General features: G+C 41.6%; 1 protein-coding gene across 4 annotated transcripts in view; it reads right to left on the bottom strand.

The window, feature by feature from the left end:
* Nucleotides 1-14,682, bottom strand: part of MFAP3L (microfibril associated protein 3 like) — a 95,121-nt gene extending 80,439 nt beyond the window's left edge. For 3 of the 4 annotated variants that reach the window (XM_074228970.1, XM_074228972.1, XM_074228971.1), the window contains exon 1: nucleotides 14,602-14,682. The gene's annotated coding sequence lies outside the window, so the exon portion shown is untranslated. The remainder of the gene's footprint in view (nucleotides 1-14,601) is intronic. The other variant, XM_074228973.1, reaches the window with a different exon arrangement.
* Between the last annotated feature and the right edge of the window lie 3,608 nt (nucleotides 14,683-18,290).

Genomic DNA, 18,290 nt, shown 5'->3' with positions numbered 1-18,290 from the left:
TCATCTGAGAAATATTTCAGGATTTGTAAAAATATATCTAATATTTAGAGAGCGAGTAGATAAACTATTTCTTTTCTTCCGCCTTTACCAGGCCATTACTACAAATAAATATTATACTATGACCATTCTTCTGAGTCTTAAGGGAATACTTTTATGAACTTTTTGTCAAGGAAAATAATGAATATTTGATTTTTCCAAATATTAACAAAAAAGGGAGAAGGGAAGTTCTAGAATTCAAAGTGTAGTCAGTCACATTAACTCTGGTTGATTGTTGGCCTTTGTTCTGGAAGAAAACCAAAATGACATCATCACGCTGGGGTCAAGGTACAGTGTGTCTGATCATATCACCAATAGCTTATCAAATTCTACTATAGGAAGGGCACAAATAGTTCATATTAGGACATGTTTGGATACCCATATCTTTTTTCAACATTTCTATTAGGATGATAAACGACTGAGTCTTTGTTGCTACATTACATAATCATTTTATTTAAAAATTTAGATGATTGTCACTTTAAGACAAAAGCATTATTATTAAGAAAGGTAGATCATTTCCTTGAATATCTTCCAGTTAATCCAAACAGCTAACTTAAGATAAACCAAAGAAAAATGTTTTTCAAAATGATAGGAGATTAAAATTTAACTTAATTTTTGTACTTTATTCGTAGAAAGGTAGAGACCAGGGTGATTAACAGTCTGCTAGATGGAAAACTTGGAAAGAAAACTCATTGCATTTGTTTTCTGAGATGGGAAAGGTATAGACATCTATCCATCTCTAATTGTTATTTAATTTTTTAGTATTCTAATGATACATTTTTAGTTGATTCCATAAAACTTCTTCTAATAATCCATGATATTGATGCTCATTAAAACTGCAACTGGTCTCCATGTCTTAGCTATCCTTATCCATCTCTTTCTGTAAGTTCTCCATAAAACCTACCTAGTGATCAGATTTTTTTTTCTGCTTTAACATTTCATAGAGACCAATACAAAACCTAGTCCATCAATCTCTTATCTGTCCCTAGAAATACGTAACCGGAAACACATAACCAAGAAATACTTAGTTTTTTCATTTCATGTTTCCAGAGATGCATTTTGCAGCACTCCTCAAGCATAAGTTGTCATTGATTCTTAAGCTTTGGTCATCTTTCCATTGTCCTTTAGCTTGCCTGGCATGATAAACTTTAGAAAGTCTATAACTCCTTATTCTACTCTGAGAAAAATTCAAATTCTGCTACCTGGCAATCAAGGCTACTTACAATCGATTGTCACCTCACATGTCCAAATTTCTCTCCTTCACACACTTTATGGTCCAACAAAACTAAACAAATTTCTGCCTCATTGAATGTAAACATAATTTGGTGCCTTTGTTCAGGCTTAATAAGCAGTCCAGTAGAGAATTCAGAGGCATCTGGTCCTCAGATGACAAAATTGGGACTCAGAGAAGTGAAGATATTTGCCACATGTTAATGTGGGAATTTGAAGTCAGCTTTTCTGATTTCAGAGCTGATGCTCTCACTTGAAGTATTTTCTGCCTAAGCCTGGGATATTTTTTCTTCCTATTAAAATCTAATTACTTACTATCAGTCTTTTAAAGTCTAAATAAAATATCACTCCTCCCAAAAATCTACTTTGTCCCTCACCTAAAAATTTTCCAAAAGCATGGCTGAGTTGAGATATGTATCATTGGAAGGAGATCATTTATGCGATCTTAGGTCCATTAGAATCATCATGCAATGTTATGTATTGCATTATAACTATTGATGCTGATGTATTGGTCACATTCAAATAAGAATATAAGCCTTTGACACTGTTGATCACTCACTCCTCCTTGATACCCTCCTCTCTCTCTAGGTTTTCAGGACACTACACTCTCTTGGGTCTCCTCCGTATCTGACCACTCTTCATTCTCCTTTTCTGAATCTTCCTCCAGATCATATGCTCCAACAGTAGGTGTCCCTAAGGGTTCTGACTTGGACCCTCTTCTCTTTTCCCTCTATACGATTTCATTTGGTGATCTCATTAGCTTCCATAAATTTATGCTGATGGCAATCACATCTATCTGATTTGCCCCAAATTCTCTACTAATTTCCAATCTCGAATCTCCAAGTGTTGAAGACAAATCAAACTGAATGTCCAGTTGACAACTTAAACTCAAACCATCTAAAAATGAATTCATCAACTTTCCTCCTAAATTCTACCCTTTCTGATCTTCTCTATTCCTGCCAAGGACAGCACTGTCCTCCTAGTCCCTCGGGTTCAACCTAGAGGTCAAACCATGTAACCCCAACTAAATAAATATCAGTGACTCTCTACTGTCTCTAGGATCATATACAAAAATTCTCTGTTTAGCATTCAAAGGCTTCATACCCTAGTTCCCCCCCCCTACTTTTTCAGTCTTCTTATATCTTATTCTCTGTCTTTGAACCAGTGACACAAACCTTCTTGCTAGTCACTCTTTGCATTTTCTCTGGTTATCTCCTGTGCCTGGAAATGTCTCACTCCTCATCTCTATCTCTTGGCTTCCCTGGCAGCCTTCAGGTCCCAACTAAAATTGCATTTTCTATAAGAAGTCTTTCCTAACCCCTCTCAATACTAGTACCTTCTCTTTTAAAATAACTTCCTATCTTTCCTGGATATTACCTGTTTAGATATACTGGTGTGCTTATTGTCTCCCCCTTAGATTGTGCACTCCTTGAGAATCTAGTATATAATATTTGTCAGCTGATTGATTATTCCCCTACTAACACTAGCAGGAAATGTGTTTTGTCTAAACTTTGTATTTTCCATAAGTACCTAACACACTTGAAAGGTAAGAAATCTAGCACCCCCTCTCCAATTTCACATCAAAAACTGCTTTCTGGACATCTCAACTTGGATGTCCTATGTACATATAAACCTCAACTTAATGTCTTTCCCCAAAAACTTCCCCCTTTCTTAATTTTGCAAGAATCTTGCTAATTTCTTTGGTTGTTGTTATGTTTTTTGGGGGGGAAGGGGAGGAATCAGACCCTCATTGCTTTTTACCAGGTCTATTGCAACAGCCTCCTCACTGATCTCTCTGCTTCCCTTTCCAGTCCAACATTCATATAGCTACCAAAGTAGATCATCTTAAATCATGAATCTGATCATGGCAGTCCCCTGGCTCAAGTAACTCCGGTCTCTCCCCTGTTGTCTTGAGGATAATATACAAAGTCTTGCTTAACTTGGAAAACCTTCATTATCTGTCTCCACCAACCTATCTTTCCATTTTTGAATCTACATTATTCCTGCTTATATATCCAGGCACACAGGTCTACTGTCTATTCCTTATACATGATATTCTCTCTTCTGTCTCTGGTATGCTTTCTATATTTACAAAGGAAGGGTAGAAGTCTTTACCTTGGTAGTTAATGTTTTCTCTTCTCCTCTGCAGAGCTCCCCTGCCTCCCCCAACTACTTCATGTGTGTGTGTGTGTGTGTTAATTCAAGTCTAGGAAAGTAAGCTTTCATGATTAATATGGAAATATGTGCACCTTAATTGTACATGTGTAGCCTGTTTCAGTTTATTTGCAAAAATGAATGCTGAAAATTATCTCTTCAAATAATTAATTTTAAAAAAAGAAAGCGAGCTCTTTAATTTCATATGAAGAACCAATTCATTTTTTACCTTCTTAGCAATAAATGGTTAATAAAACACTTATTTGTGTGAAGTTGGAACTTGTTTCAATATTAATTCAATTACACTTGAAAGGGTATGGACTGAGCCCATCTTAGTAGGAATAACACTTTTTGCTAGTTTCCTTTAGAATGCAGAAATATAAGACCCATTACTTGTCATTAAGACATTTCCATTTTGAGAACACATAACAATGACAAGCCAGTATAGTATGAAGGAAGTATTAAAGGGAAGGTAATACACAATTAGTGCTATGGGAGTAGCTGAGCGATTAATCTGGGAGGAAAAAAAAACTCGACCTGAGGACTTAGCCAACTATAGCTAGGCAGAAAAGACATGGCCAGCCTCTTGCTTCTACCAGGACCTAGGTAAATCTTTTAAGGTTTCTATGACCCAGTTTCCAGGCCTACAAAATATTATAAAGTGGAGACCCAGCTAAGCAAAGTTCAGGGTTTGGAATCCAGGCACAACTTAATTATTTAAAAATATTTCATAATGAAGATTTCTAAGAATGTTTTTTGTTACTTCTAAACAGACAGTTCTAATCATTATTTTTTTTAATCTCAAAGACTCATTTAGGCTCCAATATAAAAGTGTTCCAAAAGGGTAAAGTGGATGCAAGAAAACTTCTCTACTAGGATCTAGGGTGGCAGAAAGAAGAGAAGAAAGTTTGACCGACAGAGATAGTTTCTATAAGTATTTCAACTCAGTGAAACAAATATTTAATAGAGGTCATCTTGGGGGTGGCTAGGTGGTTCAGTGGATAGAGCACCTGGCCCTGGAGTCAGGAGGATCTGAGTTCAAATATGACCTCAGACACTTAATAATTACCTAGCTGTGTGACTTTGGGCAAGTCATTGCCTTACAAAAACTTGAGAGAGAGAGAGAGAGAAGTCATCTTGAAGATATGGAAAAGAATGCTTTTAACTAGCATATTGAAGTACCAGTCCAGGTGAAGGTAGTTCTGGTCTTGAATACTTTCTTCAAAAAAATACTCAGAGGTAAGTTGTGCAAGAATGACCATAGCCTTTTACAGGGAAGGAAACTGAGGTCCAGAGAATGTGGTCACAGAAGCAGTGACTGCTTTGAGTCCTGGTTTCTCCTCTTTTAGTACCAAAACCTTAAATACACTTTCATCTTCATAAACAAACATTTCCTTTCTACAGGGATGTACTTCAGCTCCCCCCAGTTCTAATTATCATTAAGTTATAAATGAGAAGGTTCTAATAAGTTCTTCCAGTCAAGTTGAAAATTCTAGCATCTTCTAGAAATAATTGGGCAGCTAACTATCCAGCATATGTTTCCTCTTCCCCCCATTATTATTATTCCCCCAATAACTTTGGTCCATCTCTTTCCATCTCTGATCTCTCTCTCTCTCTCTCTCTCTCTCTCTCTCTCTCTCTCTCTCTCTCTCTCTCTCTCTCTCTCTCTCTCAATCTCTATATATATATATATATATATGTATATATAAAATTATGCATGGATAGATGTGTGTATATGTAAACGTGTATATAGGTGTTCATGTATTATTCTTGAGCTTTCATTCTGGTCAAAGATTGTTCAGTATTAATTCCTGGCTCTTGTGAATTCTTGTCCTCAGTGACTGATGCAGGTCAGATTAAGAAGCACTTCCCAAATGTTTACCCTTTTCCAGGTCTTGGGTTAAGTGCTGGGGGAAGCTTATGTTCTAGATCCTGTTATAGAAAGCTAAAGACCCTAACCCTAGAAATTCTGTACTTGAGTAGAAAGAGAATATAGGTTGAAAGTAAGAAGGCCTGGCATTTCTATTCTAATCACTTATTACCTAATTGACCTTGGGTAAAGGTGGGATGATATGGTAGGAGGCAGGACAGATTGATAATTAAGTAATCCCAGCTCTGCAACTGACTATCAATGTGAGTTTGGGCAGTTCACTTTTCCTAGAAAATCCTCATCCTATAAAATCAAGAGCCTTAACTAGATGACCTCTTAAATCCCTATTAGGAGCCTAGGATTCTTAAAATTCACTTAACTTCTCTGGGGTCAAAAGAAACAAGGGGGTTGATTAGACTGGATGATTTCTAAGATTCTCTTCTAACTCTAAAACTATGAAGCTATGATATTAGGGCTCAAAGGTATACTCAACATCAATTACAAAACTGCATGTTTAAAATTCCTGCTTTTACATAAAAGATGCCCTGTTTCACAAACTTATAACATAAAATAAGAGGGACCTTAGAGATCATCTCCAGGGGTCTTAACCTGAGTTTTGTGAACATGGGTTTTTGTTTTTTATTGAGGCAATCGAGGTTAAGTGGGCTCAGGGTCACTGAGCTATTAGGTGTCTGAGACCAGATCTGAATTCAGGTCCTCCTAAGACCAGGGCTGTTATTCTATCCACTGCCCTTAGTTGTCCCTTGTGAACTTGTTTTTAGAGATATTTTGGCAGTGGCATTTCAATATAATTGGTTTATTTTGGAATCCTTTGCATTTTATTTTATTCATTTAGAAATATTATTCTGAGAAGGGGTACATGGGCTTCCCCCATCTGCCAGAGGGATCTGTGATGCAGAAAATGTTAAGAATTGCTGATTTAAGACTTTATAGATGAGGGAACTGAAGCCCAGGATGGTGAGATGATTTATTGTTCATGGTCACCTAATGGGTCAATGGCAAAATAGGAACTCAGACCTACTGACTTTCAATCTCTCATTCACAGGGTGATGGATATGAACTGGAAGGGACCTTAGTGGTCATTCAGTACAATTCCCTCATGTTCCAGATGAGGAAACTGAGGCCCAGAGGTGTCACAGCACAGGTAATAGGAAGTTGCAGACAAATGTTGCCTCTCTGCTCCTCACTATTCCTCTGTATATATATCTCTATCATACCTCTGCCATCCCCTCCATTTTTAGACATATCTCATGTACAATGGAGGATAGAGTGGAACCCAGAATCTGGGTTCAAGTTCTGATTTTTTTTTCCTTGAAGCAACTGGGGTTAACTGACTTGCCTGGGGTCACACAACTATTAAGTGCTTGTGGTCTTATTTGAACACAGGTTCTCCTGACTCCAGGGTCAATGCTCTGTCCTTTGTGTCATCTAGCTGCCCCTTCAAGACCTAATTTTGACAAATACTTGAAGTTTAACCTGGAATTACTGCTCTCCTTAAGAGTACAAGCTGAAGAGAAGATGGCAATCTGCATTGGCAGAGGGTGTTTCCTTACATGAGAATTACCTAAACTAAGGAAATCACAAGTCCAGTTCTCTTCCCTCATGTCTGTACACATACACCCTTTTATTAGAAAGAGAAAGGTGCTTGCAATATAAGAAGATGCTTTCACATATAATTTTATAAATGATGCTCAATGTATAGAGTTTCAGATTTACACTAGATAGAAGTCTAAAAAACAATTCATTATTAAAAAGAATAACTAGGGGCAGAGTCTGTAGAAAATGAACTGTAGGTATTTGTCATCATGATTTGATAGTTTTATTTCACAATAAATTTGGTGACTATTTTAAACACAAGATACTTTAATGGAATGAACAATCATTATGAAAACTTTTACTTTAAAGAGGAAGCACTAGGAGATAGAAGGGAAGGACACAAAGGGAGGTGGGGGTGCAGAAAACTGTTGGATACTGAATGTCAGAGACAAATTTTGCATACTTTGTTATTTTATGGAGGGCCTTGGAGATCAAGTGTACTGTGCTTCTATCTCTATGGATATTATACTATGGATATTGGTACAGCATGTAAAATATAGCATTGCTGTATTCAATTTTTCCATTCAATGACTGCCTGCTGGACATTTTCTCCTTGGATGTCCCATAGGCATCTCAGACTGTGTTTACAACAGAACCCTTTACAATCTAACCTCCTCCCCATCTTCATAGCTTTTTTATTCCTATTGGAGGCATCAAAATTCTTCTATTTGCCCATATTTGTAATGTAATGTAATGTGACACTTCCACTCACCATCCCCTATATTCAATCATTTGCCACACCTTGTCAAATCTATCTCCATAGTGCATCCCACTCAAGAGTTCTCTTCCCTCTGCTCATATTATAACCACTCACTTTAGACCCTCTAGATCATTTATGGGATCTCTGTCTTCCTTCTCCTCACAGCTACCAAATTAAATCTCAAAACACACATCTGACCAGATCACTCATCTTGTCAAAAAAGTTTCAGTGACTCCTTGTTGCCACTATGAACAATTTCTCTATTTAGCAACATAAGTCAAAGTTCCAGGAGAATTTTACATCACTATTCACACATTCTATGTCCTGGCCAAACAGTTTAGCTATCCCTAATAGTACAGATATTCTCCCCTTCCTCCCTTCTACCTCCCTTTAGGTTTACTACAATACAGACTTTTTTGACTCCATCAATTGCAAATGTCCACTCTACCCCCTCTGAAATTATTGTGTATTTATTTAATTATCTGAGAATATGTGTTATTCTCTAGAGCAGAAAGTATACTCCTCTTTTATATTTGTATTATTACTAGGGCTTGGATACACAGTAGATGCTTAAAAATGCTTGATTGATTCAACAAATATTCAACGCTACTCAAAAGGCAGGAAAGAAAGGACAGAGTAAACCCATCTATATACAAAGTAAATTGAGAAAGTGAAATCAGAAAGATGTGAACAAAATCTTAAGGAACTTTAGCAGAGGAAGAAAAAATTATCACTTGAGTGATCAAGAAAGACTTCAATGGAAGATATAACTGTAGGGGAGAGAGTGGCCAGATTGTTCTGAAACAGAAGAGGAGAAGTAATTTTAAACTGTGATCAGCAAGAACAAAGATGGAGAGATGGAGAAGAGCAGGAAGTATTTGGGGAACTAGTAAATCCAGTTCAGCTGGGGTAGAGGACCCGTGAATTCATGTAGTAAGAGGTGAGATTGTAAAGATAAGCAAAAGTTAAGTTTTGAAGGGAACTTAATGCCATCACATCTACTAAATATAAACTTTATTTTGTTGGCTATGAGGAACCACTGAAGGTATTTATATGGTATCTGTAGTCAGTACTATGCTTTGAGTGGACTAATAGATTATTCATGTGTAAGATGGATAGAAAGGGAAAAAAGACTATAAAGAGATGGTCTAGGAAACTTGTACATGACCTGGCAAAAATAATGAGGACTTGTACTAAGGTAGTAAGTGGTGAAGATGGAGAGAATGGGATGGATGGGAAAGGTACTGATAAGATGGAATTGATAGGATGTAGTGACTGGATATGTGTGTTGGAGCAAGGGGAGATGAGGTAACCCATAAAAAATGAAAAGGGACTAAAATGGATGCTGACATTTGAAACCTAGGGGAATAGGGGTGCCATTAAGAGAAGCAGGAAGATCAGAAGGAAGAGGGATTTTTATGCTTACTTGAATTAATTAATTTTTTTAATGGGAAGAAGGTATATTGAGATCAATTTTGTTCAGAATGAGTTGGAAGTACTGATGGGATATGATAAGGCAAGCAGGTAGAAATGTGTAAGTATAATTTGGGACAGAGTAAGGTAAAAACTTAACTCATAGATTTGAGAGACATCTGTTTGGACAAAGGTCATGAAGGGAGAAAATATTCACAGGAGTTAGAGCGGAAAGGAACCTCTAAGATCATCTATCCCAGTCTCTATATTTCACAAATGAAGACTGTAAATCCAAAGAGAGAATTGGGGGTGGATTAAGGCCACAAGACCTAGTAAATGATGGAGCCGGAATTCAAACTCAGGTTCTTTGATCCCAGATTCAGAGTTATTTTCATTATATAACACTGCCTTTTTTTTTTTTAAGAAATAAGGTTGAAACCTTACCGACTCTGATGAAATGTTTGTAGCTAGAGAAGAGGAGGAACTAGATTAGTGATTAGCCAAGAGAAGGAACTATTATAAAGGTAACTGTCCTAGAAACCAAGAGTACAAAGTTTCCAGATGAAGAAGAGAACTAACAGGTTTAAATGGAGGAGTGAAATGAAATCTCATGAAGAGTGAGAGAGTGTGGAGGAGGGGATGGAACATTGGGTTTGAAGTAAGGAGGATCTTTGTTCAATTCACTTTAGTAGGCAAGTCCCGTAACCTTCTTAGGTCTCAGTCTCCTCATCTATAGAATGAAGGAGTTGTTCTTAGTGGGCCCTAAAGTCATCCAGCTCTAAATAGACGATCCTATAAAAAAAGATCAATGGATTTGGTGATTAAGAATGTTACAGATAGACTTTTGAAAGGACAGTTTCAGCACTTTATAAATATCAGCAAGTTGGTTATTTAACATAAATTGAATCAATCATTTGATGTATATATTATGACCTAAACCCCTATTTAAGTCTATTTAAAAATGGCTTTTGTCAAAGTATGTACTTTTGATAACTAAAGTTGTAACAGATTGGCTGGAAACTGAAAATAGAGGAGCAGTTAGTGGTGCCTCAGAATAACAGGGGAAAGAAGTTATTAAAGACAAGAAAATTCTATTCACTTGTTTATTCATTCATTCAACAAATATTTATCCAAGTACCTACTTATTATGTACAAAAAATACTGTGATACTAAGATAAGATCCCTACTTAATGATAAGAAATTTAGACATAACCAGTCTGTGTTAAGTGGTGTATGAATGATCCAGACAAAGTTCAAAGGGATCCCTTCCAGTTGGGCTGAACAAAGAAAACTTCATGGAGTTTGGAAGATCTATGAGGGACCCAGGAGGATTTGTAGGAGATGAGGATAGGAAGAAGGACATCATCAGGAGGGAATGCAGGGAACAAGAGGCTGGGAAAATGAGGTTAAGAAGAGAGGAATTAAGATCCTATCTGGATCATAAATCGATTTTGTTCAGAATGAGTTGGAAGTACTGATGGGATATGTTAAAACAAGCAAGGAGAAATGCAGAAGTAGAATTTGGAAAAGAGTTGAATTAAAACTTAACTCATAGATTTGGAAGTCATCTGTTTGGACAAAGGTCATGAAGGGAGAATAAGAATCTTAGATTTCCTCTAACCCAGCATGCTCCACTGCAGATAGGAATTAAATCCCTGAAAGACTGACTTGATCAACAAGTTTTATGAAACTGAGAATGGGAGATGGACCTGTAGAGGACTGGTTTTGGAGTCAGGAGGACAGGAGTCAAATTCCACCTCAGATACTTAATGCTTACTAGCTGTATGACCTTGGGCAAGTCACTTAACCCTGATTGCCTCAGTCTAGGGATTCATATCTGGCTGCACCAAGGACAAATGTACTTGCCAATTTTAATTTACGCTGTACTGTAAGAATCTTCATACTGTAAGGAAGTGATTTTTTTGAACTCTAAATGGCTGATTGAGCATGATATTTCTGAAGACTATAAAGGAACTCAAACATAGGACTGTATCTCTAAGAACAAGGTCTAAAAGAGGAGAATTCCATTTAATCCTTTAGGACCTGTCTAAAGTTTAGGTAGGAGTAGTTGCCAAGATAACACAACCTCAGTGGATAACCTTTTTGGAGTGTCCTTGGGTATTTGTACAGTTTATTAACTATTTCTGAAAGTTATAAACTATGAAGTGGTTTTTTTTCCCCTAAAATTCTCATTACCTCAATTTCTTTCATTTTTAATTCACAGGTCAATTAAACTAGCAAAAACTAACAACTATCTGTACAGAGAGAATTTTATGATAACTTTAGGGGGCTGTTATTAGAACTCTTAAAACTGTGTTATTTGAATTTTCTCTTGGTTTAGCCACTGTTAAAAAGATCATTTATTTCCTTCTGAAAAGACTCCTGTCCTCATGTACCAAACAGTCCCATTCACAGACCTTCATGATGATGATGATGATGACAATGATGATGATATTTGTCCTTCATTCTCAAAGAAGACCATGACATTAGGGAGGTGCTGCCATGACAAGCAAATGAATTGGATTTGAGTAAGCAGGGTGCTGTGCTAAGTTACCAGCTTCACTTTTTCCTCCAGAGCCATCTTGGTATAGTGACCAGATATGAATCAGGGCAACTATATCAGAACTTCCTATCTGGAGAGAACTAAAGGAGTTGGAAACTTGTGCTGTTTACAAAATCTTTGAATTTCAAAAATCACATGCCTAAAGAACACTAAATATTCTTATATGGCGTGTTGGATCTTGAGCAACCAAGAGAAATGCCACTTTTTGACAAGGTCCATTTACTCTGAGCAACTAAATACTGCGGAAATGGAATTTCTAGAAGAACCTCTTTTTTTTTTTTAACCAAATTCCTTTGCTTTGGAAGGTATAGAATTAGGCCTCTATGTTGGTCTGAAGATACTTCTCAGTTTCATAAAACTTAGCTTACATTTCTGCACTATTTTGAGTTTTTTGTCATTATCAAGTTGCTCCTCAAAAAAAAATCCAGAAACCTGAAATCAAGTTACTAGGTCCCTGGTTCAAGGCAGAATAGGAAAATATGTGATCATATATATATTTGTTTTATTCCTGTTAGCAAAAAGGATGATCAGACTCACAGAAATATGGAACAACTGAAATCCTAAAAAGCAATGGTATGTGAAGGATAAAGAAATCAAGAACCTTGAAATTCTCATAATCACAGCAGTAAAACTGGCAAATTTATATAGAGGCATAAACCCTCTGTATACAGCAGGTATGAAAATGGTTGTTAAAGGTTCTATTGAGACTTGGGGAACTGAGATTTAGGAATTAGAAAATCACAGAAAGACTACCTAATTAGCTCCTACTGGGTCAAGGGTTTGCTTATCTTGCTTATCCAAAGTCTTAGTCTATAATTTCAATGGTTTTAAATGACCCTAAGTACCTTTTGCTGGGGATCCTAAGTACCTATTCTGATTTGTAGTAGGACCAATGGGTTCAAGAGAAGAAAAACCATCCAATGTCTTATTTAGAGCATGTGTAACAATGTAGAAAGTAAGATGATTATAGACTACTATACTCTCTAAGATAAAGCATCTGCTTGTCAGCTTAAAACACTTTGCTTAACAATGCCCCTGTGTTGCAGGGACAAACAAAAGTGGAAAAAATGTCCTAAGTAATGTGATAAAATAATGTAAGCTGCAAATTGGCCTAATGAATCTAAGTAGAACTTAGTTGGGAGTCCTACTTCTGAAATATACTTGCAGCAAGACTCTGGGCAAATCATTTAACTGTTTAGGGTTCCAGGTCCCTCAAAAACTATAGTTTGAAGAGAAGGTACTTCTGCCTTGGTAGAAAGAATTTCCAAAACTAATGAACTCCCAGATCCAGTCCCTATCCATATATATATGACAAGGTCCTTTTACTCTGAGCAATTAAATACTATAGGAATGGAGTTTCTAGAAGAACTTTATATTATTTACATGTATTTATATTTAGATATGTTTATATCTAAAAATATAAATTTCTATGTTTTTATATTTATACATATTTATATTTTTATATATTTATATAAATATATGTTACATATTTATATACAAATGTATAACTTATATTTATATATTTATACATAAATATATTTTGTGTATTTATATGTATACATTTATATCTAAATTTATATATTTATATATAAATAAATGTATATATTTATACAAAATTATATAAATAGGGATTTCTATTCTCTATATATTTATATAAAAATGCACATTCATATATTGATGACCTTAAGGTGAACAGTGTTTCCCTGACAATAATTCAGTGAGGTCAATGAAACAAGTGGTACCACGTCCTCCATTTTGACGAGGGGGAGACTGAGGAGCACGGGCAGGCGACACACGGAAAGGAGGAAGACCCCTGTGAGTCGCACCCTGCCAGGCTGCCCGTGTCCCTCCATCCTACAGAGCGCATTGCCCGTGAGCTGGGTTTCCCACATTTTGAACTCGAGTCTGTCATGACAACTGTAACTTCTCTCCAGGCACCTTTAGATACACTAGCAACTGCGCTCTAATAGTAGCTTAAATTCTGCGGTCTGGGCAGATTATGGCACCGAAAAGTCTGAACTTTTTTTTTTTTTGCAGGCTTTCTTTTCAAAAACTGGAAAGTCTAGCAATAGTCTTCGCTTGGGGATGAGAGCTTTTTTTAAAAAAAAAATAGGTTCAGCGCCTAGTTGTGTGTGTGTGTGTGTGTGTGTGTGTGTGTTTGTGTCTATGTGTAGGTGTGTGTGCGTGTGTTTGTGTGTCTGTGTGTAGAGTCTGTGTGTATGTGTATGCGTGCGTGTGTGTGTGTGCGTGCGTGTGTGTAAGAGTGCCTGTGTTTGTAGGTGTATGTGTGTACGTGTGTGTGCGTGCATGTGTGTGTGTGTGTGTGTGTGTGTGAAGTGTGTTCCCACGCCTCACCCGATGAAACAAGTCGCCGCCAGTGGCCGGGCTGTCCCCGGCCGCCCCGACCCGGCTCGGCGCTGTCCCCGGCAGCTCCGCTCGTGCCTCTGCGGCATCCTCCATCCAGCCCCCCACCCCAGCGCACACACACAAACACACACACACACACACACACACACACACACACGCACGCACACACACACACGCACATACACAAACACACACACACGCACATACACACACACACACACACATACTCCTCCCTCCCGCCTCTCACGCGCTCCAGCCCCCCCCCCCCCCCACGACACCTCTGCCCGAGAGCGGGGAACGGAGGCACTGCCCGGGTGGCACGGGCGCAGGCTCCCGCCGCCCTCTTCTGGAGAGCAGTCCAGGAGGCTCCGGCCGCTTCTCCCGGGAGGCTCATCACGGCCCCGCCGCGCGTCCGAGGCTGCCGGGCGCCGCGCTCTCCGCGGCCGGCCCTGCCCGGCTTCCGCCGCAGCCCGCGCCCCTCGGAGGCGCTCGCCGGCTCCCGGCGCGCAGCCTCCCCGGCCCGAAGTTAGCCGGCGCGGCGCCGGGCGCAGCCCCCCGCTCCCGGCCGCCGGCCTCGGGGTCCGCCGCCGCCGCCGCCGGCTCTCGCTCCCCGCCCTCCGCCGCCTCCCCCGGGCGGGCGCCCCGGCTAACCTGAACGGCGCCGCCACTCAGGTAGCCGGCGTGCGCCCCGCGCCGTCAGCAGCCCCGCGCCGTCAGCAGCCCCGCGCCGGCCGGCGGAGCGCCTCCATCCCCGCCGGCTCCCTGGCCTGCGCGCCCGAGCCCCGGAGCGGTGCTTACTGCCGGCCGCCAGAGCCCGATCGCCCCTCCGAGCGCCGCCGCCGCCGCCGCCGCCTCAGGGATGCGCCGACTGCATGCTGCAGGCTGCGGGAGAGCGAGAGCCGCCTACCCACCGGCGGCCCCAAAACCTGCTGGGCTGCTGAGCATGCCCAGTCTGGCTGGCACAGCCGCCGAGGAGCGGGGCCGCTGTGCCGCACTTTGGCGGCGGCCGAGGGAGAGCCGCGGGGGGTGGGGGCGGGAGGCGAGAGGGAACCGCCCCGCTCCCGGGAGCCGGCACCCGCCGAGGGGGCGGGCGCAGCGAGGGGGTGGGGCTGAGGAGAGGAGGGGGAGCCAGCTGTCAGGGGATGGGGAGGTGGGAGGTCCTGCAAAGCAGAGCTCCACGCGTGGTTTGTGTCTCGCTCAGCTTGTCTTCATCCGTATCGGGAACAACACGATTCCTGTGGTCGTTTGGAGCGTTCTCAAGCACAGCATCTAGCACCTGAGCTCAGGCGCTGACCAGCACTTAGGAGCCCTGTGTGCTCTGGGCTGAGTAGCACAGTCCGGGCAAAAAAGGCTACCTGTGATTTCAGAGAGTTCGGGGTCAAATAGCAGCCCTATTATACTAGTAGAGAGTAGGTCATTCGGGATCTCTGGGTTTCCTCAGTTTTACAGCCTAGCAGCTTGAACGAGATAGCTCCAAGGTCCCTGCCAGTTCTGGGAGGTAGGTGGCATTCTCAGAGAGAGGGGGATTCCCTTTGTTCCAGGGTTCTAGCCGTAGCAAGTTGATGCAAGGTGTTCTCAGACCCAGGAGCAAGAGGAGAGGGCCTCCGGGCTGCAGGCTGCGAGTCAGGGGAATGAGAACTCCAAGAAATGGGAAAGGGTGCTCAGCACACTCAGCTGGTGTGTGTGTGTGTGGAGGGGGGATCAGAAGAATGCTGGGAGCAGAGAGTGTCTAAACAGTATTTAACTTTGTTCTTCCAAGACCAAAGCCAGGTTTAAGACTAAGAGAAGGGGAAAGCTTTCCCAAAGCTCTTCCTGCTTGACCTCCAGGGCTTCCTAGAGAATATTAATAAGCAATGTGAGAGTAAGTAGCATTCTTATTCCCATTTGACTGACGGGGGAATTGCTTAGGTGATTTGCCCGGGGTCATACAGCTCATCCTAAGTGACAAGGCTGGATTTGAACTTGGCTCTCCAGTGCTTCACCCCCAGCAGCCCATGAGATCCAACCTTATTACTTCTTTTTCAGTGTGTTTCTAAGGTTTTTTTTTTTTTTTGCGGCCAAACAGTCCTAAGTTCTGCTGGGAGCACCGTGGCTGCATGAGCATGGGGTGCCCTCGCGGAGACTCCTTAAGGACTGTGTCCTCAGCTACTCCCCCTTCTCCGAGCCCCGCCCCCAGCCCGCCTCTTTCCCCGCCTCACCCCTTTTAAGGGCCGCATCGCGTGCCCCTTCCCTGCAGGCACCGGGAAGACCCGGAGAAGCGGATTCTTGCCCACAGCTGCCCCTCAGAGGCGCTCCTCAGGCGCGCCGGGCACGGCTCTGCCCGGGCAGCCCCGCGCCTCCGCGGCCGCTGTCTCTCCCCTCTCCCTCCCTGGGCCCCGGCACGAATGCAGGTGGCCCGAGGCAGCCTGGATCCCCCAGGCCGGGAGGCGCCGAAGTAGGTCAGGGCTGCACTGAGCATGCTCGCGGCGCGGCCGGCTCCGCTGCCTTCTTTCTGCCTCCCTTCGCTAATTGATGCGGTGAAGGTCACGGGCGGGCTCGGGAGCCGGCCGGAGCGTGGGGGGGAGGGGTGCGGACGGGGCGGCGCGCGTGCACCTACGGGACACGCGGGGCTCCCGAAGGACCCCCGGGGCTCCCCTTCCCCGCGCACCCCGCCCCCTGCGGTGGGAATGAAGTCGGGCCGCGACGCTTTAATTACTTTTTTTTTTGCGGTTCAAGTTTTCTCTCTGAGAACTTCGCAGCCTTCTTTATAAACCCCAAGAAATTGAAACGTTTTTCGGGGGTCTTCGATGGCCATTTTAAGACATTTATGGTTTGCCTGCTCTTGGACAGGCTGCAGAGACCAAAAAAACGCCAAACAGCCCTACCTCAGGGAGCTGACCACACTACGGGGGTGGGGGATCCCCCCCAAATACCTGATATTTTACGGTGGACTTGGGGATGAAATCTGCTGCTTTACCTCTTGAGTGCAGCACTGTATTCTAGTCCCCCCTTTTTCTTGGGTAATGCAACCACTTCCCTCCCTCCTCCCTGCTCTCCTCCAATCAGACCCAGGCCCTGGGGATGAGCTGTCAATCCTGTCAATCCTCCGGTCAGTGACTGTCAACAGTGTCAGATGCTGCGGGGCTGTCTCTGCTCCCCCCCCCCCCCCCCCCCCCCCCCCCCCCCCGCCTAACACAGGTACTGCAAATTATCTTGCATATGTATAGGGGAAGTATTTTTAAACCCACAGTTTAGGGAAGGGGAAGTTAAAAGAGGTTAGGGAAAAATATCTCATTGATTCATAGAATGAGGAACTGGAAGAAATCTCTGAAGAAAAGCAAAGAATCCTGAACTTATGAAGGCCTATTTCTAGGTGTGTGATCATGAGTGAGTCCATTTGTCCTCTATAGACTTCAGTTTGCAATTCTGTTAATCAAAAAAAAAACAGGGTGGTGGTGGTGGGAGAGAGAATCACTACTTACCTTACAAGGCTGCTGGGAGAAAAACACTTTTTAAAAAAATTCTGACATTTGTTAACATGTGAAATCAGTCTCCATTATGAGGAGGTAATTTTGCTGCATTTAATTTTTATCTGCTGAATAATAAGAAGAAAAGTAGATATGACAATTATCTGCCCTGGAGAATGATCCCATTAGGTTAAAAAAAATTCCAGGGGATCCTTCATGCTATGAGTTTTCACTCAGAATTACACTCAGATCTCTTAAAGGTTTCTGGTCCAAAGTCTTCCAAGAGTGGTGTGTTTGTGTGTGTCTGTGTATGTGTGTGTGTGTGTGTGTGTGTGTGTGTGCACACACGTGTGTTTGGGAAAGCAAAGGAGAGACTCACAGAATGGAGTTGAATTAAGCTTTGTGACCACTGATGTCTTGAGGCCAAACTTTCTTTTGTGAGATTGCTTTTAGACCTTTGTCATCAGTTCAAATCATATATTTGGGAATAGAAATGAACTAACATCTGAAAAGGACTTGTTATCCTATGTCTAACCATTGTAACAAGATTCTCAGGCCTGAGATTATGAGATAATACTTCAGTGGACCCTAATTATTTCAGATGAAGATAAACTTAAAATACATTCTTGCCATCAATTAGTAAAAACAAAATATATTTTGTGAGAAAGATGACTGAATTCCTTATCAGAGTCAATTTGGGTTTGGGGTGAGGATTGGTCAGAAAGAAATGAAAAAGTGCTTAAAGGTACCTAGTGTTTAACAAGAATAAGTGCCCAAATTTGAAAACGACTAAGAATTGGGAAAAGGTAGTGATAGTTGGGGGTGGCTAGGTGGCACAGTGGATAGAGCACCAGCCCTGGAGTCAGGAGTGCCTGAGTTCAAATCTGGCCTCAG

Source organism: Macrotis lagotis, chromosome 3 (assembly GCF_037893015.1).
Source record: "Macrotis lagotis isolate mMagLag1 chromosome 3, bilby.v1.9.chrom.fasta, whole genome shotgun sequence".
NCBI lineage: Eukaryota > Metazoa > Chordata > Mammalia > Peramelemorphia > Peramelidae > Macrotis > Macrotis lagotis.
The sequence above is the reverse complement of the archived record's forward strand: the minus strand, read 5'-3'. Positions and strand labels throughout refer to the sequence as shown.